The sequence below is a fragment of the Lathamus discolor genome, chromosome 3 (genome assembly GCF_037157495.1).
Source record: "Lathamus discolor isolate bLatDis1 chromosome 3, bLatDis1.hap1, whole genome shotgun sequence".
NCBI classification, from domain to species: domain Eukaryota; kingdom Metazoa; phylum Chordata; class Aves; order Psittaciformes; family Psittacidae; genus Lathamus; species Lathamus discolor.
The window spans coordinates 120,707,936-120,732,579 of NC_088886.1; the positions used below are offsets into that span (position 1 = coordinate 120,707,936).

The 24,644-nt window shown below is 39.3% G+C and overlaps 1 long non-coding RNA gene across 3 annotated transcripts in view; it reads right to left on the reverse strand.

Moving 5' to 3' along the window:
* Positions 1-24,644, reverse strand: part of LOC136010328 (uncharacterized) — a 26,146-nt gene continuing 1,502 nt past the window's right edge. The window contains exons 1-5 of one of the 3 annotated variants that reach the window (XR_010610845.1): positions 23,701-23,892; positions 16,993-17,066; positions 12,868-12,962; positions 7,671-7,768; positions 1-321 (exon numbers count right to left, since the gene is read on the reverse strand). This is a non-coding gene — a long non-coding RNA (uncharacterized LOC136010328). Of the gene's footprint in view, positions 322-7,670; positions 7,769-12,867; positions 12,963-16,944; positions 17,067-23,700; positions 23,893-24,644 lie in introns of those variants that run through there. The other 2 variants (XR_010610846.1, XR_010610847.1) reach the window with 2 other exon arrangements.

Genomic DNA, 24,644 nt, shown 5'->3' on the forward strand with positions numbered 1-24,644 from the left:
TTTCAAGTGAGTAAACTTTTATTCTTTATTATGTATCTTGTGCTACATCTGAAAGAATGAAGATACATCCCCGTGGGTTGCTTTAAAACTTTTATAATGCCTTTTTTTTCACTTCCAAAAAAGGTGTGTGAAAGAGTTAGTAAGATATCAGTTCAAAGCCACAAGAATGAAGAGATTGCGAGTAACTTTTACAGTCCTACTTTACACTTAAATTAATCTCACTTCTGGTAGAAGGACAGGAGAGGGGGATGTTTGTTTTCCAATTTCCAGCAGGCAAATGATGATGTCAGTATATTTGATTGCAAGTTTTAAGTTCCTCACCTAAAGTGAAAAAGGAATGAAAAGATATTAGATATCTACTTGATGTTACTTATATCTTAGTTCCATAGCAGTCTCATGAAAAAAACAAGGCTTTGTGATTTCCCATCAGACGCTAGACCATCAAATAGAGTATCTATTTCCCTTATTTACAGCTCAGTGCTTGATCCACCTGAGGAAACACAGCACGACTCTCTCTCCATCATGTACCAAGATAATTACTCAATCCTGTATGATTATGCAAAGCATTTGAAGAGCGCCTTGCATACTGCACTAAAGGCCCAGATCTTAATTCTAAAACCAGTTCAAGATACTAGCAAGCCCTGGCTGAAGTCCTCAGCTATTAACAGTGATAATCTGAATGCCAAAACTGCAATAGCAGAAGGAGAGGAACCTTTCTTGTCCTCCTCTTTTGGACCATTAATGCTCTGCAACACAGACTTGGCTCAGCAGTTCTGTTCCTGAGGTATTAAGCCAGTGGAACTGCTCAGGAAAGAGAGGGCTTCAAGGCTACTCTCAAGAGTTCAATTGCCCTTACTGTAGCGTATATATATATATATATATATATATACTGTAACATATTTTCTTTTCAAGCTCATATTTACACATACTGCAGTCTTAATATGCTTTTAATCTTCCAGTTATATTAGAATTTTTGGTTAAAAATTGTGCATGACACCCCAGCAGATATATTTATAACAAGCAGGGGCACAAGTCTCAATAACTTGTGAAGAAGCAGCCCTTCTTAATCTGTCAATCAATCCATGCACAAATTACACAGCACATCAATTGCTTTTTAGGTTATTTACTGTGACTTATGTATCTGCCAATAAATCTAAAATATAGGTCAAAGAATATGTAGCTCAAGTAAATCCATAAATGTAGCAGAAAAGCTTCACTAACTACCTCAGATTGCCAAAGCTGAGGTCATTTCCTTGTTGTGAAAAATATTGAGGTCTATAAATTATTTTTATCACTTCTGGGGCAATGAAAACAGTTTCCCACAGATGCTGAAAGTACAATTTTTTTATTTAATATCAGAACACCACTTTTACACAGCCCTTAAAATATGAGGTCCAAGATTCTGCTTGTTCTTTAAGGCCCCAATTCAGCAACATATTAAAACAGATGCTTCAGGTCCTGACGTTAAACACGTGCCAAAGTGCTTTGCTGCGTAGTCATAGATTGCTGAATTGGAGCCTAAAAACTAAATCCTTTTCCCATGAAGCTCAGAATTTACCATTCATTTTCATCTGAGGAAAACAAGGCATTTATTCAAACATAATAATAAAAAAAACTTGAAAACATTCAAAAAGGCTTCTCTTTCAGAGATCATTGGGTGAGCAATAGCTCTAGAGGTAAACCTTTGACAAAAGTTGATACCTCATTTGTTGCAACAGTTTAGCTGGTGTTTATTGAAGATTTAGTTAGCATTGTTTCCTCAAAGAAAATAAATATAACTTGAATGTAAAGAACATGAGTGGTGAACATCCTATAGAGAACTTTGAAGAAAACACTACTGAATTAACTTACAGTACATTTGTTAAACATGAGCAGCTCTAATAATGACATTTCATTTAACAATGCCCTTTGTCTTTTCAGTTCATCAGTTACCTATTTCAGTAATGAACTGCAGTCATACCATTCTGATTTTCTCCTAATGTAAAGGCTGAGATCACTTCACCTGCAGTGGAGCGTGATGCTATTATTCTGTTTGTAGCTTAGGAAAAAAGCTATAGAATATATCACAATTGTAATTGGCTAACAAATATTAAAGTCTGTGATTAGTAAGGATACCAATGATTTAATTTAGCTTTTAATAGAAACAAGTAAAATTTTTAAAAAAGGAAAAAGAAAAAAAAATGGTTGTAAATGTTCAGCATATCTATTTCATGAGCAGGGCAGTAAGTATTCAGCTGGGAAACGCCACGCATTAAATGTTATTTTAATTTTTTATCAACAGTCCATGCATAGAACTTAACAGCAACGTTTTCAGTTAGGGATGAATAATCTCAGTGGAAAAAGTAAAATGGAGTTGCCTGCTCTGTTTAAGGAGGATTTTCTAAAGAAATAGAAAGTGGGTAATATCCCACTTTGCACTATGTAAACACAAGGCAGATAAAAAATATCATGGGTCTACTTGATATGATCAGTAAGTCTTACAAGGGGTAACGGAGCTTACTTTCACTCATTTGCCTACCTCTTTCGGGGGGTTCTTAAATTTCAAAAGCTTTTTTTCATTGCCTTTCTATCTGCACGACATTTTTACCAGGCTGCTCTTTTCACTTTTCTGTTCACCATGATCCATTCTAAATATTTTCAGAGCTCACCAAAACCACTTAATTAGCAAAGACTGGTGCCCAGCACTTCATAATCTTTTCCCAACTGAACCAAATCTGTACAATTTACAATAGATCTTTGGAAAGCTGCTTTTTACAGTGTGCTGCATCTATAGATCTCTCTCAATTACCCACAGTAAATTTAGGCATTGTACAAGAGCAAATTTTACAGTCCATGAAGAGATGAAGTGAAATCTAGATGAAATTCATTGTGACAGATTCTCAGTTAGTGCCCTGATGTGTCTGTATTACAGAAGATAGACATTCTATTAGCATGGAAGCTCCCATAATGGACTGTGAATCATTTCAGGTAATAGAGATGCCAACTGGAATGACTGAAAAGCACTATTGAATTCCATTAGAGCTCTTTGTTTTTAAATCAGTCATTTCTTTGTGAATATCCAACTATATACTTCTTGACCTTAGCTGAGAGTAATAACTGTGAACTAATATTACAAAACATTAATCTGAGTTACTGTTCAATTAATGTTTCTGTTCGAGGGTTATTTTTATGCTGCAAATGTGAAGGAGACTGTGGCTTGTATTACAAATATGTATTTGGGCTCAAGCTAGTGCAGAATGCAATTTTCAGTTATATTTCTGTCTCCACTGTATTCAGTCTCATCTCATTAGCTGTAAAAAGGCTTGGGTATCGGTTTTTCTTTTCCCGAAATTATCCTACCAGAATAAAATAACTATAATCAACAAATCTATAAAGATAAACATTTTTATAAAGGATACCACAAATAGTCTTTTTTCATTTAGGTGCTTGGTTAATTATCAGAAAAATAACTGTTACCCAAACAGCCCCACCTTATCTATCAATCATGTATGATTTATCAGACCTGATAATTGCTTAGATAATTAACAAAGAATTTAGGTTTACTCAGTGTGCTGAAACCTCAGAAATGCCTGCATAATTGCCATTTAGGTAGTAGATGAAGTTATGAATAATTCTTTTTCACAGAAATATGAAGGCTGGATTGCAGGCAGCACGTTATTTAGTTACCATTACCATTAATGCAGATATCATGTCATACAAGTGCTACAGTGTTGTCACATGCCAACTATAGGTATATAGTTAAAGCAATTAAAATACATATCTATAAAAATAAGGGGAAATCTTTCCCTTTGTAAGTACTGCAAGCTTCTTTCATGGGGAAGTACAGAAGGAAGACTGAGGGAAAATTATTCTACTCAGTACAGTGGAAACCGGATTTGAGTCTCTGTAATATTCGCACATAAATCCTTTGGGAAGATTTTAAAAAGAGTAGGCTCTGTATCTTCTGTCTATGATCATCTATTTTCACATCAGAATGAGCAACATTATCCTTATATGCTAGAGTATCTGTGTCTACAGCTTGAAAATGAGACTCTCCTTAATGTTGTAATGACAGGTGTAAGATTAACTTTGTTAGGTGTCTAGCCACTCATGCAAACTAAATTAAATTAATGGAACAAATTTCTCTCATAATTAAGATAAAAATTCATGTCAGCTGTAACCTTGCTGTACACTAATTATATACAAATGATTTATCATCTGCTTTGCCCAGAATATTAATCCTCAACTCATTGATAACTGCAGCCAGTGTAAAGAGATGAGAGTTGATTAACTACGACAGATTGGGCAACCACAGTACCAACTGCCTGAACAACCAATAATATTCAAATTGCACTTCTTATTTAAAAATACATTCCCATGGAAACAGAAGCATGTTTAATGAGGGGTATGTAGATTATTTCAATAACGACTGATATTGGAACAGTGGGCAGAACTAATCAATAATAATTAAGCCCTTAGCTTGGTTAAGATATGGTTCTATAAAGCAGGTTATAGACATATTAGTGAGATATTAGTGAGATATTATTATATGGCTCAGGCCATGTTACACATAATGCCTTCATGGACTGCTGTTACTTCTTTATTTTTTCCTCCTGCAGAAGGTATTGCATAGTTTCTAGATTTTAAGAAACCCAGTAATATAGTTACGGCTCCCACCAGCTCTAAAAAAGAAGAAACTGCTGTTGCCAACAGTTCTTTGGAGGTCCAAATGGAAACTCCTGTGATAATTATGCTCTGGGAAATTTCTTTATGAAAATGTTCTACCAAAGAAAAAAAACCAACCAAACCATCCAACACAAATTAACTCCAACAGCTCTGGAAGCATCATCTGTTAAGCAGAACACTCTTTGATCTCTTGAAATATATCTTTTTAAACAATTTTTTTTATTTGACTTGTAAAACATTTAAGAAAAAGCTACTAGTCTTTTATTTTAATAGCTGATATGCATTTTAGGCAAGATTGTTATTTCATAATGTATCTTTTAATGAATTAAAAAATATGCAAAATTACAGACATGTTGAAGATTTAAAAGTTTCGGTTTGGGTTTTTAAGTATTAATTCTGTCTCCCCATGACAGTTTTTTTTAAACTAATTGCTCACTAAAACTCCAAGAATCCCTGTCGGAATGAAAAACCCAGTCTTGTACCTAGGCATTAATAAGGCACAACCAACAAGCTGGATGAACAAAGTAATATTACTGTAAATTAATAATTTTCCTGAAAAGTTGCTGTGTCTGAAGCCGAGTTATGTGTGAAAAGGAAACCTAATTGCTAATATAAGACTGAAGGCAATTATGAAGTTAACACAGAGTGTGAACCTGTTATTCTCACTGCTAAGCTGGGACGAGCCATGTGAAATACTGCATGGTTTTGGCTGTAGGGGCATACAGCCTGTATTCAGTGAATATACTCATGGCAAGGAGAGCTGGAGACAGGCTCTCAGAGCTACCCTCCAGCTAACCAGGCACTGCAGGCACAACTCAGGCTTTCCTCACTGCAGGCACAACTCAGGCTTTCCTCCTGACCAAAGTCGTATGATTCTGACATAAAGGAACATGATTTTGACACAGAGGAACAGAATCCAAGAAATTGCCTTCTACCCGATGACTGCTTGGTGACTGGATTTTAAGAGATTTTAACCCTTCTCAGTATGCTAATTCTAAACATTGAGGACACCTATTCCTTTGGAACTGGAATGACTTATTTCTCATAGGCTACACCAGGATTATGTTTTAAATGTGAATTTGAGCCCTTTCTTGAGCTTACATGTTCCTTAACACCCACAAGTGTTCCTGTGTAGGTAGCTTCAAAGCTTGGCTTGGATGAAAATTTGAGCAACGGCTACTGACTACAGCGCCAGCTGAATGCCAGCCCACTGCAGAGATGGACTGGACACAACAGATGGCGTGCTGCAAGTTTGTCAGTGCTTTGTAGGGACACTGCAGACTGGCATCCAGCAGACAGACCAGACTACACTCTAGAAATGCTCAGCATTGCACACAGCGTAAGCTTCAGGTACTGAGAGAAAACTGAAATACCAGAGCCCAGCCACCCCAGGACTGGTAGTCTCAACACGTGGATGACAGATCAGGAGCTGCTTTCTATCTGCCACTATAGATGCAGACTCTCAAAACATATTTGAATCACCAGCTTGGGAAGTAAATATTCTAACTTCATGATAATGGCCCTTTTCAGCCTCCAGTCCCATGAGGGACTTTTTTTTTATTTTTATTTAACATTTGTCTTCAGTTCTTCAAAAGAAATTAAAATCCCACTTAAATGAAAAAGAAAATACGAACCTTATGTGAAATAAAAATTCAAACATTTCTTTCTCTACATTTCTAGTTATTTCAGGGCTAATTGCCTTTGAATTTGGAAATGCAGATAATGAGAAGAATCACATGTATATGGAATTGAGAATATATGCAGAATGAGTCAAATACTTAATATCCAATTAAACTTGGAGTTGGATATCAACTTTAAATAAGCAAAAAAGTCCTAAGATTTTTTTTCCATCATTATCCTTAGGGATTACATATCTGCTATCAACCTAATCAACTACAATACATCACTGATCCTCTCTGCGAGTGCTGACAACTGAACATTTATGTGGCAGAACAGAGATGGATCATCAGCACTGCAGGTCTTATATGGCAACCAGACACTGTCTTACACATTTCTATCAATATTCAGTGGATACAAAAGTTTACATGTAAAATGCATTTCAGGTCTTTGGGATCATGAGACAGAAGCAATCATCAGTATAAATACATTATAATGGGAAGTATAAAAGAAGTTTCTCATGTAAAATTACTTTTCTGAGCAATTTTATATGTGGTGCATGCAAACCTTCACCTACCAATGTTAACAATATCTAACAAGTAGATGAGCTAGACTGTGTCTGCACTGAAGTGGTGCACCAGTGGGCTGCACCAAAGCAAGCATGTAACAGCCACAGCAGATTAGGCTGTACTGCAGTTTTCAGAAACACCCTTTCCAGCACAGCAAGTAGCAGTTCTCACCAGTATAATGGTCCCATTCAACACTGTGGCCCTGCTGCAAGTGGGATTATGTAGCTGCTCTGCTCTGGTGGTTGGAGTACACTGCAGCTCAACAGAAGCTACTATTGATTTTTTTTTCTCCTTTTTTTTTTTTCCTTCTTTCTTCAAATAAAGAAATCCAGACATGAAAACAGCTACCTGTCTTTCTACAGCATATAGGTGTTAATGGACCAATTTCTAGGGAAATGCCAATGTGTAAGGAAGTGGCACTCTTTGCTTAGGAAACGAAATGAACTGAAAAGAATGTACCTCTAGTTAGAGAGAAGGTGTGCAGTCATCTAGCACATCTTCTTTAGCAGAAACTTAGCACGGACATTTGGCAGTGGTAGTGTCTAAATCCAGCCTTCTGGAAATGGCTAAAGTGGTCCATATTGACTAGCACTATTTTGGCTATCTGCTTGAGGTAGGAATTAGGAACACATGGTAGCCCTCATTGCTGTCACTTAGAGCTATAGTTGATGGACTAAATTTTGTTCATACTGACACAAGAAAGAAAATACACCACCCTTAACAGAGTTCCTCTGGTTTAACAGGCACAAGGAGAATCAGATGCCAAAAATAGGTAGCATTCTTGCCCTAGATCTCTTTTGCACAATGAATTAATCTTACCTGAAGCATCTTTTGCCCCCTCCACTCGAGTAAGAAGTGGGTTTATGCACTGCCATCTGACTTCCCCAGCAATAACACTCTATTCCGTTGATCGGGTTCTGCAAACAATGCAATTATTTCAGAGGAAAGCGCAGTGAGCCCTACTTTTGCTACTTCCACTTATTACTGAGGAACATCAAATACCCAGCCATTTTCCTGCAGCCATCTTTAAAAAAGGCAATGATCTCAGTGTGCTGCTAACTTAATGAGGGCTGTGTGTGACAGAGTCGTAGATACATTTTCTCACTAGCCTAATGAGGAAAGTGACAGGCAGTGAAACAGTTCACACTTGAGTAGTTTTCTAGTCATCAGCAACTGCAGCATTCATGGTAGCAAAAGCCAGAGAAGGGACAGAGAGATGCACAATAAATGCACTCTGGCTCCATTGGCCAGAATAAGTTATCACCAGGATAGAGATCTTGGGGCAAAGTCCCTTAGGAAATTCAAACAAAAAGAGTCAATTTAAGGCATCTCTAGCAGTGCATTCAATTAAAATTAATTTTAAAAAATAGGATCAGCTGTTGGGCTGTTAGGCCACCTGCCCAAAGGAAGAAAAAAAATTAGCGATGTAACGAACCTTTACTCCCGATGTCTGCAAGCTGCTGGCAAATGACTGAATAGCACTGGCTTGTCACAACCATCCGTTCACTACAAAGTCCAGTTATCCCTCTTTGCCTCCCACTCGAGGAAGAAGGAAACTAGCACCATATAGTTCATTATCTATACTGACCTCAAGTGTTTGCATGAAAAATGCTGTCCTTTTTAGGCTTTTAACATACTGGCAACTTTTTCCAGTGAAATCATTATTTCTCAAGGGAATGTTACTATTAGCCAAGCTGTGGAACATCCACTGACACAGCCTCCAGGATTCGTACCCCAAGGAAACAGCAAAAGCTGTACAGTGATATGCAGTTCTCCAGGCAGTACATCTGTGCACCCAGCACCTACCACTGCCCTGACAGTCAGGTTTAGGAATGGAGAAGAGACACAGCTCAGGTGCAAGGGAAGGAGCCCGTCCCAGAGATGGGAAAACCAACTGGTCCAAGAAGTGTTTCACCTGTCAGTGGTGTGGTCCAGGTCTTGAAAGGAAGAAATGCACATCATACCTTCTTATCCTTTCTTATTCCCTCTCACTGGATATCGCAGTTTTTACCAGTGACAAAATATTGTGCCTGCCTCCCTTCCTTCTCTCAGACAGAGAAGATATTTGATGCTGCTGCACACAGCCCACCCACCTCACCCCAGAGCTTTTATCCCTGTGAACTGGCCTGACTCTCCAAGCAGAAGGGATATTAGGAAATTAATAGTCTTGTTGTTCCTCAACTGGATCCTTCTGCTGTGGTCCTTCCTGCTGTGTGTGGGAACCAACACATGGGCAGAAAGACAAGCCTTTTTAGTTTTCTATCCATGCTAGAATCACTTTATGGAGAGCTGTGGACATGCTTTAGAGGTGCAGCAATTAGGTATGGCAGAGCTCATGCTGCCCTTTAAGATCTGGAGCTGCTCTACAGGCAGCAATTGTCTCTCTTGTTGCTTCAGCACAGCTCCACATAGCTCCTTCTTTGAGCTGTTCTGTGAGAGCCAGATGATGCCCAAAATGCCTAAACTCACCTCCTGCTGCATATGGGGCTGCTGGGGAAAGTACACACACTAGAGAGTGGATCAAAATACCTTCCAGTGATCACAGCAGCAAAGGATGACCCCTTGTGCCATTAAATCCTACCCTGCGTGAGCAGTCTATAACGTCTGGACAAATCACGCATCGCAGTCTCTTCCACTGAGGGAAGAACAGCTCTCTTGGCAGAGGTTTTGCATAATGTTAATTAGCTAATTCTCACAGTCACTCCTTCAGTCATTTCTGCCTTGGCTTTGGAGGCTGGTGGGGAAATAAAGGATTTGCCAGGAGTCACCAGAGGCACAAACGTAGTTAGCCAGGAACCAAACTCAAACTTCTGGGGTCTGGTCCTCAGGTTTGGCTGCTCAATCAAAAGCCATTTATCAAACCTCACTATGATGAACTGTTGTTTTCTCTGACATTTCTCCCTGCATGTGTGAAAGGATTCCCTTTGGCCTGTAACAGTAGGCCTGTGGTTCAGGAGGTGACTGGGCTCTGAGTCAGGCACCTCTCTTTCTACCACGTCTAGTACTCCTCTCTGTGACCTAAGGCAAGGCGTTAAAACTCATTGCACCACACATGTCATGTTGAAAGAGCCCAAAATTGCTCCTAAAATGTTGTGCCAGTGCAGCACATCATAGTGCAGGGCAGTACAGTTCAGGGCTGTGCTCTTGTTCCTGGCTTTCTCCAGATCCAGATCACCTGGTCTGGGCTTTGTGCTCCACTGAGCTTTGTTCTAGCTCTGGCCAGAGGTGGGCATCCCTTGACCACATCCCCCATAAGAAGCAGCCATGCACAACCTCCACATACTCTATTTTATTCTTTTCAAACCCAGAAAAGTGTTCAGCCAGTATAAATCTGAACAACCCAGCGTGCATCTTCCTTTGAGACACTTACTAGTGAGGACTGCCGACTGCTGCTGTGGCACAACTGGTGCAGCATTTGGGCTTGAATTACAGCTGGGGGGAAGACGGTAAACACTGAGATTTTCCAAAAGACGTAAGGGAAGTAGGTGCTTATTGCTCCCAGTGAAAACTTTCACTGGGGCTCGACATTCAGTTTCTTTAGGCTATTTTAAAGATCTCTGTCTAGAAAAAGAAACTGGCTTTTATGTACACAGCACAAACATTAAACTACTTTGAATAACTCTCCATGTGGAACTGTTCATGTGCAATAAAAATGGCAGTGTTTTCCCGTATATATAATCAATCATTTCTTGAAATCATAAATCACTCACTTCTTGAATTATTTGTGTGTCGGGGGACAAACCATTAAATCTGTATTTAGGATCTAACTCCAAGTCCTGCCAGAGTTTCAGAAACACTGCAATGCTTATCAGCTGGGAGATCTTGTGAATCACATCCGTCACATAAAAGTGCTTAAATTTGAATCTACATGCTTACATTTAAAAACTCCACCCAACAACTAAGGGTACTCTGCAAAGGGTACTGGAAATCAGTTAAAACTGTTCTGAGCATTTTCAAAACTTACACAGCAGAAGCCATTCCAGCTGGAAATACGTTTTAACTAATTCTTCATAAATGTCTTTCTTCTTGTAAAATTCTGCCTTGCTCATCACAGATATCCTGGAACACGATAGCTCTCGCCACAAGAGCCATGTGCTGGATCACCCAACAGAGCAAAGGGAGTGAAGAACCAGTCACGTGGGGGAAACCAATTGGTTGTGTCAGGCAAATGGGGCATCAGGATAGGAGAGAGCTCACGGTGCAGTGATGTGAAGGAGAGATTTACTGTGGTGGGAAATCAACAGCACACTGTGTGATCCTCACCAGCAACATATGGGACTTGACAAGTCTGTATACCAGTAACTGCAGCCCAGGTGACCTTATTGCCCTGAACCATTCTGAGTGTCTGTATAAAAGTTTGTCCCAGTCTAGGTATGGTGCCGCATTTTTAGATGGATCTTAGTGAAACAGTTCCACTCCCTGTGTACAGATGGACACACAGAATCTGCCAAAAAAATGTTCAGCCAACCAGGAAGCGTCAAGAGGACTTTATACAGGAAAAAAGATTTGAAGAAACTCAGTAAAGGCAATGTTCACATTACTTTGTAATTCACCTTAACCGATCCTGCATGTGAGCCAAAACCACTGAGACAAGAAATGTGCGCAAAAGATATAAAGCTATGAAAAGATGGGACAAACAGTTTCTTCTCCTCTAGTAAAATGAAACAGCAGCTACTTGTGAAAAGAATCCATGTGCCAAATCTGTAAATACGCTCTACATCTTTTTGTGCTGCTGCTATAATTAATGCAAGAACCTTTAAAATTCCTGTCTGATACTTATATTTGTTATAGAAACATATTTAATTCCAGAGCTACATCTTTTAGCAGATTCTTTTACTTCATTCAAATTACTAATCGTTTAGATTCTCTCGGAAAGTCTTTCCTCCCTTGCTCCCCATGCATGCTTAACCTAATTAACTATAAATGAGAAAAAATGCTATTCACGTAAAAAGAAAATGTTAACCTATAAATTATCCAGTGCTCCCTCCTGAGGCTGGCAACGCCTCTCACAGAAAAGCTCAAATATTGGTGCAGTATTTTTGGCTTCCTATCCAGTTTCTGCCACCCAAAATCATTTTATACAACACATTACTCTGCCATTTTGTACATCTGGCAACATTTACTGATACTAAGTCCTCTCCCGTGTTTTCAAGATTACACGAAGGAGGATTTCTAGGATGATTAATTGGAGAGAGAAAATCATTCCTTTACATTTCAAGGAACATTTACAGAAGACTAATGGTCATTTGTGGAAATATGGCCTCTTTATACCCATTACTGTCTTCCAGCACTCCCTGTGGGTCACACAATTAACCACATTTGTGTTTCTTTGCTGCTGTCATCCCAAGACTTCTCAGGTGTTATCATCAGTTGAAAATCTTCTGCTTTGCCATAGCCTGATCAAAAGCCCACTCAGGTCTGTGGGACTGAGTCGTCTAGGGACAGGGTCCTTGCTCTATATATTTCTCCTCAAAATCCACGTTTTTTTTTTCCAGAGGTTCTCAACTGCACTTTGCCAAATTCTGCCCTAACAAGCTTTTCCAAATGTATTTGTAAATACAAATAAAAAGCAGAGATAGTATCCTTCATTTTCCCATTCTATTTCCACATTTTTGTGACTTTATTCATCTCACTCTCCAGTGGTGATGGAAACAGCTTTAGTGTGCCTAGCACAATATTGTTATGATCCATAGCTAGAGCTCCAGAGGACTCCAGTGTCTTACATTTGTGTACACCCTTTCTTGGAACTGGCATCTATCCAGCTTTTAGTTTAACTTACCACCAGTCCCATCACACTGCTCATCCCATGCACTGTCTGTGAGCTCCAAAACAACTGTATGTTAAATTGGGAAGGGCTAGGTGCTTACAAATGAGCTAGGAAGTATGGGTTATCACATGTGAACAGAAATCTTTTCTTACCCTATCATTATCCTTTCTCATTTTGATTTAAGATAAAAAAAGTATGTTAAATGAAAGGCATCGTGTTATCAAACTATGCACACATAAGTTGTATTACCTTTGACAATACCATCTATGTAACAAGCCTGGGGTCAGGAAATGAGTTCTCAGCTGTTCCACATCCATATGACGTGAAAATTTCTCTGTGGTGTCCTGAAAATGAAGAGGATGGTTCTATGAACTGAAGCAGACACCGTCATCTCTTCTCCCCAAGAAAGGGCCGCAGCCACATCCCTTGATACCCCTCATATCCAGAGTTCAGACACCACAAGGAAGCTGTTGTTTCAGATGATGTCCAAGTCATTCACAGGACACCAGTCTTGAGCACATGTGATGGTGTCACCTTCTACTGGAGATGGCTGATGCCTAGAACAACATCTCTTTCTAGAGAAGCAGAAGAGTTATGGCAGTCAGCCAGCACCAGGGATGGGGATCTATTGGTCTTGGTGGTTTATTGGGGTTGTTGCAGTTTCCTTTGCTAACCATGAAACTTGTTCCAAGTATTTTATGAAGTGCAAAATGCCAGCAATAGGGGATTTTGCCCTTGATATCAAATTAGGCATACCCAAGTATTAAAAATAAAAAAAATGAAAAGAGAAAAAGGAGAAATGAGGGCAACACTGACAAAACCAGGGAAGAACTGATCACAAGCTGAGGAGAGATGGGTCCTCCAGCTGTGAGGAGACAGCCTCATGCTGGAACAGGAAACAGAAGTATAACCTACTTGCCATTCCTAAAGACATTAAAAAGAAATGGAGAGAGAAAAACTCAGGAACTAACTGCTGGCATTGTGCCTCAGCTTTCTACATAGCAAAATCATCAAGACATGAATATAACGAGTGTGTGTGCATTACATTGCTCAGGAAACACTGTAGCCATTACATAAGTTAGTTGAAATTTTTATAAGAACACAAGTCTGCTAAAATACCCTTATTAAAGGTATCTATAAAGTTGAGAAAATAATGTCATCCAGTCTTTTCTTATTTTAACATTGCTTCAGAATGATTTACAGCATAGTGGAAAATGCAAAAGCCATGCCGTGTACATTTAGTCAGATTTGTACATTAATTTTCCTGTAGGAAGCCCCGTGCTTATTTCTGTGGTCACTCAAAAGACTGAATGAGAACCGCAGCACCTTGCAGATAGACCCCCATCAAACCTATCTGCCCCATTCTCTTCTCACAAACTTCCTCACAGTCAATGCATACATTTAATGCTCCCCAATTTCGTTCACTGCCATACCCATTTTCTCTCTCCCACTTCCCTGTAGAGACTGAGCCCATTCCTGCAATCCCTCCACAAGGAAGCACCACCCAGACGTGCAATTTTCCATGAACCCCCCACTTCCAATGCCCACATAAATCCTAACTACTTACTTGCCTGTTTGCTGCTGTTAGCCCCTTTCATCAATGGGTTTTCAGGAATACAACTGCTAAGAATGTTAGTTAATTGCTACTAATTACAGTTAAATGTAATTAGGGGCACATTCACAGGGGGGAGGTAGGGCTGAAAGAGGAGAAATATAATTCAGTATGCTTTCAACTCTGCACACACACTTAGCTGAGCAGGGTTAATAAGAGCATCAGCCTGGTTTCCAAGCACATAAGAAGTAAATAGAAGCCATTTTTCATGTTTTATTCTGCAGAGTATAGTTTTACCATGGCCCATTTTACAAGTGAGGTAAAGGAATCGTAGAAAAAGCAAGCAGCTTCACCAAGGCTTTGCAGTAAGACATCAGCATCATGGAGCACTGGACTAGCTACTTTCAAGCCCACTTGCTCCTCATGAGAGCAAAATCTTGCATTATTTTTATTATTATTACTGTGAGACAGCTACCCTCATCTCCAGCACCAAAAATTTTAGGCACAGTTTCATAGCTGAATATGAATTAATCAATCCCCAATCCCTGATTAGGGGAACACAGCAAGAGAAAAAATCTGAGAGAAAATAAACTTCCATCAGAAACAAAAATATTATTTGTGAGGCTAACATCCTGCATCAATTTACAAAATTGATAAGATTCAGCAAGCAGCAGTGGAAAATATTATAAAGTCTATTAAGAGACACTTAAGTGAATATTGTGTTCCAACCTTTGAAATCCAAGCTGTGGCTTAAGATTGCAACTATCTTTTTACTCCAGAACAAAAAAATTGAAAGGCATGACTATTAAGCAAGGATAAAGGTTGAGTCATAAGCAAATGTCATGTTATAGATTTACCTACCAACAAGAAGCCAGTGGGGTTCAGGTCACAGGTTAATGAAAGACATCCAAAGGTCATTCAGTGATTATGTGAGAGCATGAGTTTAATAGGGCACGGGGACGACAGACACTGACAGAAGATTTATACCAGAGGTGATGACACCACTACGAATAGTGCTGATAAAAAGAGCCCCAATATCAGACTGAACAGAATGATGAATGGCGCACATGTCTACTCACACTTCTCATTATAAGCTCCTTCACTCATGGTGGCACTTAGCGGCATTTATTTACTGTGGTTTGATGGTACTGAGCAGAAGCACAGTATATCTAATACTTTAAATGTAGACTTGCCATATAAAAATGAAACAAGAGATAAGCTTAGACTATTGAATAATTGCCCAGCTTTCCTGCAGAGATTATATTCACTAGTGCTAACATTATTTTTTTCCTAATGTTCTAGTGTATGAACAGCTCAAGTGAATTAATTTTCTAAGGCAGAAGGTCAAAGGAAAATAACTGATAAGCATTGTGCCTGCTATAGAATATCACTTTACAATATTCTCACCTCCTATTTGTCAGATAGAGAATAAGAGATAATATAATAAAGGTATATAAACATATTTTTCATCATGCCATATTTAGTTTTAGTTGTCCCAAGTGCTATTTTTCCTTGTGGCTATTGGGATGAAGAGGATCAGAGAAGTTAACCAAAAATGTCAAATAAAAAAAAACAACAAACAAAACCCACGACCAAAAAACAATAAACCTTAGGACCAAAAGCAAGGAAAACTTGAGACCTGATGAATAACATACGCTCCATCAAGAAACTCCTTTTAAGACTGTTATATATTTATCAGACCACTGGAGTGTGAATTTATGAATAAGTCTTACCATGTTGCAGGCAGCAGGCACAATAAAAATTAGAACTATGGAAAATTGTGGGTATTACAAAAGGTTATTTCTATCAATGCATACGTACCTGTAGATGAGAATGTCACAGCAGAAAGTTCTGTATGTCTTTCCACTTGTACCTTCACCCAGAGATGGAGCAGTACTGCATGACGTCATATTTAACATTTAGTTGGAGATGAAGCAATGTAAATAAATCCCTACTCAGTCAAGAGGTGTTGTAAATAGTATATAATTTAGAGGTGGAGAGATGTAACACCCTGGGCATACAGAATCATTACTCTTCAAGATCATTTAGTTACCTCATGTGTGCTGCCATTATTGCTACTTCCAAATATATCTATATTTTATACTGTATCCATCTCATAATAACTGAATCTCTCCCTTCAAACAGAAAAGGGAGGGAGCCACAGAAATGCATTATTATTATTATTATTTCTGTCACTATCGTTTATTGTGGTCCATATTGCAAGCACCAGTTTCATAGAGGTCATTTGGGTAAGGAAAGGTTTATTACCACATACATTCAGAGTCTGGTCCTAGAAATGTAGCAGTGGCTTCTAGATGTCACAATTATGCTACATCTTGCACTCAAATGTAATGAAAAGATGCTGCCTTTCCCAAAGCAGTTGCTGTCCCACAGCTCTTTCTACCACAGGGTAAAGGCTGGGGTCTGCATGGTTGCACACAAGGTAGGACATCGCTTACTGTGTGCTTGCTGAAGCACTGTGTGTTTCTGTAATAATGCTGTGTTAGGTCTTCCATCTTAAAAAAAAAAAACCACTCATGGAAAACCCTTGTAGCTGATTGCTTGTGACCAAGTTCTCAAATACCAGTTCTTGAAAGAAGGTCACTGCATCCAAGTTATGGCCTCTAGATACTTGTCTGATTAAGGAACACAATATAAGCATTCAGAAATTGGGGGAATGTTCCTTCCCCACAGAAGAAAAATATAACAAATGGGAAAAAAAATTCCAGACACCTACTTGCGTTTCAGAAAGAAAGAAGTATTTCCTGGATTACCTTGAAAATCATATATTGCCATCGAATAGCTGAAGGCCCAGTTCATACCTCAGGGTAAGGCACCTCTGATGGGCTCCAGAAAACCAGAAGTATGTCAGGCAGAAGTTGCTGAAGTGTCACATCTAGTTATTAGAGAGAAGAATCAGTCATTGACACTTCTGCCTGACTAGGGCTTTAAAAAAAAAGTAACTGTAACTGTAAATGTAAATGCAAACACCTCATCCCTGAGTAGCACATGAGACCTACGAACTGTGTAAGCCAATGCGAACATACGTAGTGCTGACTTTGTACCAGGCTTCTGCAACAGGGTAAACTCCAACATGAGTGGAAGAAATGTCCTGTGTTACCATACCAGATATTCTACCAATTCATACTCCTAATATGAGTTACTTGCCATTTTTAGTATTGCTTCTCACTCACCTCTTCCATCTATTCCCAGAGCAAATGGTTATCTGCATACTTTTGTTTAAAGGTCCTCACCCAGCTTTCCAATGTTTTTCCAGCACTGCAGAATAATTTACCAAAAATAAAACACTTCCCAGCAGCAGGGTGCTTACTAGTCTTTGACATCTTGGTACCCACTTGGTACCACCCTTTGGAAAAAAACATGTAATCAGTTTTATCCACCAAGGCTTTACAGTGGGCTAATCACTAAAAATTGATAGAAATGTATCAAGAAGGCCATACCTCCATTAAAATATAGTGAGGGGGGTACACTCAGATATAGGAAAACTGATGAAAAGGCAGGAGTCAGAATGGGATTTTTTTAAAGCTCGATAGTCATCAGTGACACACTGTCATTCAGCATGTTTTATTGTCCACTTGAATCAAATGAATAGAACGGTCTAATGGAAGCCACAGTGTTTCTGGATAGACAGCATATTTGTTACTGAGGCAGACAATAAAGTGTTAGTAAAGCATCTGAAGAGTCTCTATACCAAATGAGAATGAGATTTCTTATTTATGAATAGGAAAAATAAACCTCCTTATTTATTATGCAGCAACTGAAATTCTGCTTATAGAGCAAATAGAAAATGCATCGCTTTTCTAGCATGGCTATAAGGAACCAAGTTTCCTCTGAAGATGTGAGATGTGAAATCACTGCTGGTTGTGAAGGTAAGATCACTTTTCCTGAAGCAGCAGAAATTCACTGATGACAAAACATTACTCATTTTGGCCCATGTTCTGGTTACAAAAATGTCAAACTACTTCTAAAGTCTCTAATAATATATAGCTAAAATTTCGTAACTAGATTAAAACATGATCTTTATTCTGCTGCATCACAAGTGTTGGAAAATATTGAGCTTATAGGAGTCAAGAAACTGTATAAGCAGATTACTCTCAAAGACTGGTGCATGAAAACCTCTTATTTTTTTAATATATTTGGCACCTGACACATGGCTTTGAATTTATTTGGAATGCAAGATCTTAATTCGACTCTCAGGAAGCACATTTGAGAAAATGACAGTGAACTGCTGAGAAGCTGGTGTCCTTTCAGAAACTAATTACGTTATTTGGAGTCCAGCATCTACCCTGAAGATCTAGACTCAAACCAAACTAATTATCATCAGATGATCTAACCTGCTGGACTGCTAATTATAGGTATATGCCGGTATATGTGTGTTATCTGTATGGGCAATATTTTTACTTTAACGCTCTCTCTGAATTTAATTAATTTAGTTACGAAAAAGCTTTCTTCTGAGAAAAAACAGGGAAGTATTGTGACAACAGCCATAAATCCACAGCAGAAGGTCTGCTGGGTAAGTAGCACAGATCACAAGTTATAATGTTTTTCTGTATTTAAAGCATTTGTGTTCACTTTGGCTATGTGTGTTTATTTTTATGCAAGTCTTAGCCTGCTCAGAGTACTTCAATTCCTGGGTAATGGAAATACCATCAGAAACCTGAATCTCATCATCTTTTTTCATAAATGAACCACTGGAGCAAAAAGAAGAGAGGAAAAAAAACCCAAACCTACAAAACCCCACTAGCAACAACCCAAACACAAACCAATACTGAGATTTTATTTGTTTCTCTGCAGCGTAAAGGCCAAATTCTTTCACTAGGGTAAATTTACAGTGCCAGCAGAAATTAGGGTCCAAAATGTGTAGCCTGGGAGTAAAGGGACAAGAAAAAATCCAGGAGATAGTTTAGGCTGGTCATAGTTCAGTGATCCACAACGGCAGTGCAGCTGGGTACATATTTTTCAGTACATGTAAAGTCCTCTGTACTTTGGTTCAGCTCGTGTGTAATAATACTCTAAAAGAGACAAGAATTAAAAAAATGTTCCTTGTGGAACTTCTTAAACCTTCCTCATTAAACCTTAAAAAACATGTAGGAGATAACTAATTCTGTCAACAGATCCATTTGTTGTCACATTAAAACGTTAAGTTCAGGAGGCTCATACCCCATGTTCTGGTTGTAACACTGAATTTTACACAACACGGCTAAACCCCTGCTTTCCTCAGAAAAGGACAAGTTGAGGCAGTAGCCCAGAAATCCAGGACTCTGCTGACACTATCTGGTAGGTCACTAGAGGAGAGAATATTATTTATATATTTTTATATATAATCACAAAGATTACAGCCAAAAGTGTAAAATAATTATGAAAGAGGAAAAGGGTTTCCATTTCTGGGACCCGAGAACTGAACAATAAAAATGCCATTCACAGTATTTTATATTACAGTCTTCTGTCTTCTCTCTCTCTCCAGCACATGGCTCTCCACTCTTGCCCCTGTCATACTGAGACTCAAAATAACCCATGAAACCCAAACCCAAACAAGCTGACTCAAGACAATTATTCTTCTTGTCTTTTTATAGCTTCAGGGAGACTTAGGTGGAGTTGGTTGCTAGCTATCACTCATTTATCCCTGCTTTCCTTCCACTTTCAGGTTGCCAAATACTAGGCTTCTTTCTCACCAAGCTTGCTGGGGCTGCATGCCATGTGCTAGGAGGGTTCCCAGGAACTTCGGAACTTCCCAGGTTTTTGTTGTGGGTGCCTGGATTTGCAACCTGCCTCTTGCTCTAGGCCTCTTGGCATTGCAGGTAGTGGGTGAGCCACCTACTCAGTGCTCAGCACTTGCTGGAGGTTACAGCATGAAGCTGCCATCACAGGAATTTTTGGCTACTCTGATGTAAAACAGCCAGGAGGGGCCAAAAGAGTGGCATGAATATAGGTTGAGACTCAAGAATGCTATGCTGCTGACCTTCCTCCTTTATCGGGCAGTGACAGCCCATTAATAACATCATGGGATGTTTTCTTGTCTGAAATTGTAGAGATTCAGAGAGTAATTGCCTAACCGAAAGTGTGTAATGCTATTCTAGATGCCCCAGGGCATCCCTCCCCAGCTCCAGCTGCAGCCTCTGGAAGGTAAGGGTCTCACAGGTGGCTGTCACATCCCTAGCTTCATGCAGGTGTCCTGAATGCCTGAAAGTGTTTCTAAGATAGACTATGAATCCTATGTTTGGGCACCTGAATCACTTACTGACTGTCAAAAGCAACTAAGGCTGAGGGAATATATGTCATTAAAACTGCTTTTAATGGAAAAATGTGTTTCTAAGCAAGCTCTTGCATTTTGCACTGTGTGCTTTCTGAGGGAAAGGTCAAATTTGAGGAAGTTGAATGCCACAAAATGTAAATATTTGTTGGAAACAAGAACTTCTGGTATTTGAGTTGTCACTGTAAATTTTCAGATTTCCATTGGCTAAGAGAAACAGACATTTTCCAAACTGCTCTATAACATGTCCTTCCCAGCAATGTCAATGCCAGCAGTGACTGCTGGCTGACACAGCCATGCCTGAGTCTCACTGCAACATGTTCCTCAATGCTGACCCAGATAACCTGTGCTGTTGAATAAATTACATAGGATAACATCATTATCTCCTTATTTGAGGTCTAAAACTCATATGTCTACGAAGGTTGGCATCTTTTCCATCTGCCACAGGTGAAGGAAAGAAGCAGCCTTCTCCAAAAGACAATTTTTTAAACTTAAAATAGATACATCAAATGAGCAGAAGGATCACTCTGTGCTATTTCTCTCTACCACCTGCAGAGGAATCTGCTGCTCTCTCTAGACTATAAAATCAGCAGGAACATACTGGTTTACACTCTGTATTTGTACAGTGAACAGCAAAACAGGGGTGGGCTATTGCCCTGTCTCAAAATATGCTAAAATGAGTTACTGACATTTTTTTTAGGCATAAATATAAGGTCTGTATTGCTATAAAAATAATAGCAATAAGTTCAGTCAACAGTATTGCCAAATGCAGCTGGCAGTGCAACTGCTTGCTAATGACTATACAGCAGGCCTTGTGATATTGGGTAGGAGTCTATCAAATACAGTTGCTGGAATCCGTTGCTTCCTTTTGGACCTGAGATGCCACAAATGGAATGAGAGGGGGAAAGGGAGATGGAGAGAGAGAGAGGAGAAAGAGAGAAAGGGAGAAAGGAGGTGGAAGAAAGAGAAAGAAAGAGAGAAAGAGAGAAAGAGAGAAAGAGAGAAAGAGAGAAAGAGAGAAGGAAGGAAGGAAGGAAGGAAGGGAGGAAGGGAGGAAGGGAGGAAGGGAGGAAGGGAGGGAGGGAGGGAGGGAGGGAGGGAGGAAAATCTGAATTTCCTTCACGTGTATTTAAGAGATTTTCAATCTCTCAAGTTCAGAAAATATTTTAACTTCTTGTGCAAGGCTCCTTTCCTTCTCAGACACTGCAGGTTTTCTTCTCATTCACTCAACCACCTATTTTTTTTAGCTTGATTGGACATGCATTTCCTTCCTGGCCTTTTCGCATATACTTATTCATCTGCACTGACCTTATTTTGACACTTAGCAAGTGACACACTTATGACACATGCACGCACACCTAGGACTGAAATGCATTCATATACATCCTCTTTGTAACTTCAGGATCCATACTGTCCTTGCTTACTACCAGAATTTATCACTGCAAAAAATATGCCCCGATGAAGCTCTTTCGCCTGTCCATTGAATCTAGATGTTTTAGTAACATAAATATGTTAAATATTAAACTATAAAAATATGGAAGGAAGTCTTTAATTCCTAAATCCCATATTTGGCTGTATTCTAACATGATGATGATTACTTTGCATTTTCAGTATTTTATCTTTTATATTTCAGTATCTTATTTAAATATCATAGTCCTTCAGTACTACAGCTGTTTGTGGTTCTTTGGCATGTGATGCAATGAGGTTATCTTGGCAAACTCTGACTGGGCCGGACTCCATATCTCAGAAACCACGGCTGTGACTGGCGCTGTTTAATCCCTAGATAACTATTTGAGCAAGTACTGAATGAGTATGGAACCTAGATCAGGGCTGAGCCATGCTGGCAGAGTGATAGAGGGAAACTTGTGCTGCATTTCCCATGCAGTACCTTTTAGTAAATAAATCAAGGACTTTAGCCTCCGGAGCTGACAATCCAGCGTCTTTTGCAAGTGGCTAAATAAATAAATAAAAATGTCTTTGATATCAGCCCTAGAACTGTGTATCATGTTGCTAACCTGAGACAGGCACAAGCCCTTTTCATATCTAAGAATGCATGTGATCCAATGGTTTCACATTTCTACTATCTCTTTTTCCTTTGCTCTGGGAAATGCCAACCTACTGCAAAATCAGTATTATAGAACTTACCCACTGCATGCCATGCTCTTGCCAAGACCCCAGACTCATTCACAGCACACTGCCTCTTTGTGCCTAACAAGCAACCCCACCCCATAAGTTGCAGGACTTGTCAGCCATGCTGATCTTTGCCTGTGACCCAGCTGTGTGCTAACTAGGATGGCTACTATGCCTTCTGCAGATAATAAAAAAAGTCAGGACTGTAGCCTCAGCTGGTAAAATAAAAGGCATTTGTGGAAAACATGCCCAGTTCTATAATGCTTCATTTCTGACAGCCTCCCAGAAGCCTTCTCTATACATGGAGAACTTCTAAGAAGGCTCTGAAAGAGATTTGTATTCCTGAAGAATATTTTAATGAAGAAAATTCTATAATTTACATTTTTTTTTACAATACTAGCTATAGGCCCCAAATAACAGCAGTAGTACTTGACATAGCTGTTTGGAAAATGGAATGAGGATGGGACAGGCATTCCTTGTTGTGAAACCCCTATTGTTCATTGGCTGTCCTTCAGCACAGTGCACAAACATGCTTCTTCACAACTCCTGCTAAAGAGATGCCATAGATATTCAGGATCTGTAGACTGTGCTTGGAGAGCTCTACTGACATTCAATCATACAAATAACAGAAAGCAAACTTTGCAAAATTCCTGAGAACAAGACTCCTACCCAGATGGTTGTTTTATATTGAATGCACTCTGTGGTTGTCCCATACGCTAAAAGCATGCTTAGGAAAAGAACAGTAACGTTGGGCCTGATGTTGTCCTTATCTATATAAACTCTGGAAGCCCTACCAGGAATCAGCTCCAGACTTCTACAGACAGCTTTTTCTTGTCATACATATAGGCTTTTCCCAAGTTATACATGCACATAATTCCAGAAGCATTTGGTCATTTTATCATGGAACACCACAGAAAGACAGGTTAGGTTTTCCTACGTGCTCTCTTACTTTGTTTTTCTCCTATCCATCCATCCATCCATCCATCCATCCATCCATCCATCCATCCCTCCCTTCCTCCATCCATCCCTCCCTCCCTCCCTCTCTCCCTCCCTCCCTCCCTCCCTCCCTCCCCCCCTTCTCTCCCTCTTTCGTTTCTTCCCTCTCTCCAGCTATCCATCATCTTCTCACCCTTCCTTTACTGTCCAGCTCTGGAAGAACCTTCAGGTAACCTGTCTGGCCATGGCTCACTGAATCGATGTATCAGGCAGCTTTTAAGATCTTAACAAAAATACTTTAGACAAGGAACTGTTATGGACATGTGAAGAATTTCACTTTTCCTGTATCTATGTAGCTGCTCTAGGCTCCTCTGCTTTGTATGAACTTTGCTGAGTTTTTCATTGCCAGATTTACCGTAACTAACAAATATTTATGTCTCAAAACTAAACCCAGAACATTCTGTATTGTCCTGTTCTGCAGTCAGTGCAATGGAATGACCCCACGTTGCTTTCCAAAAGAGATGCTTTTCCCACGATGTTTCATAGCAATTCCAGTCAAAGTTGGAGCAAGTGACATTTCTCTGCAGGTCATATGTCTGTCTCCTTTGTCTGCAAAACTATTTGCTGATGTATTTATTTTGCAATTTCCAATTCAGATATGCTTTCAAATGCTTTTCCCTCATGCTCCTCCTATTTTTGTGCAACAGGTCATTGTACCCTGTAGGATAACCAGATGGGTGCAATGACTGAGACTTCAGCTGGTGTAAATTGGCAGTGCCAATAAAGTCCTGTATTTGCACTTACACCAACACCTGTTATTTATTTTCTCACATATTAGCCTTAATACCCCTCTACTAATACAGCTAATTTTTCTCATATGGTCATTTTACCTTTTGTAGGAATTAAGCTCTTGTAATTTTATACTACCAAACACAGCAGCAGACCCGACTGTAACTAATCCAAATGTATTTGTAGGCAAATACTTACTTGACCATATATACTCATGTCTAAAGAAACACAGATCCAGCAATCATTTTCAGTCTCCATATACTTATGTCACATTTTCGCTCTCATGCACACACTTTATGTTCACAAAATTTCTGCTTTCAGACTGGCTGTCCTGATCTTTAAGGCATA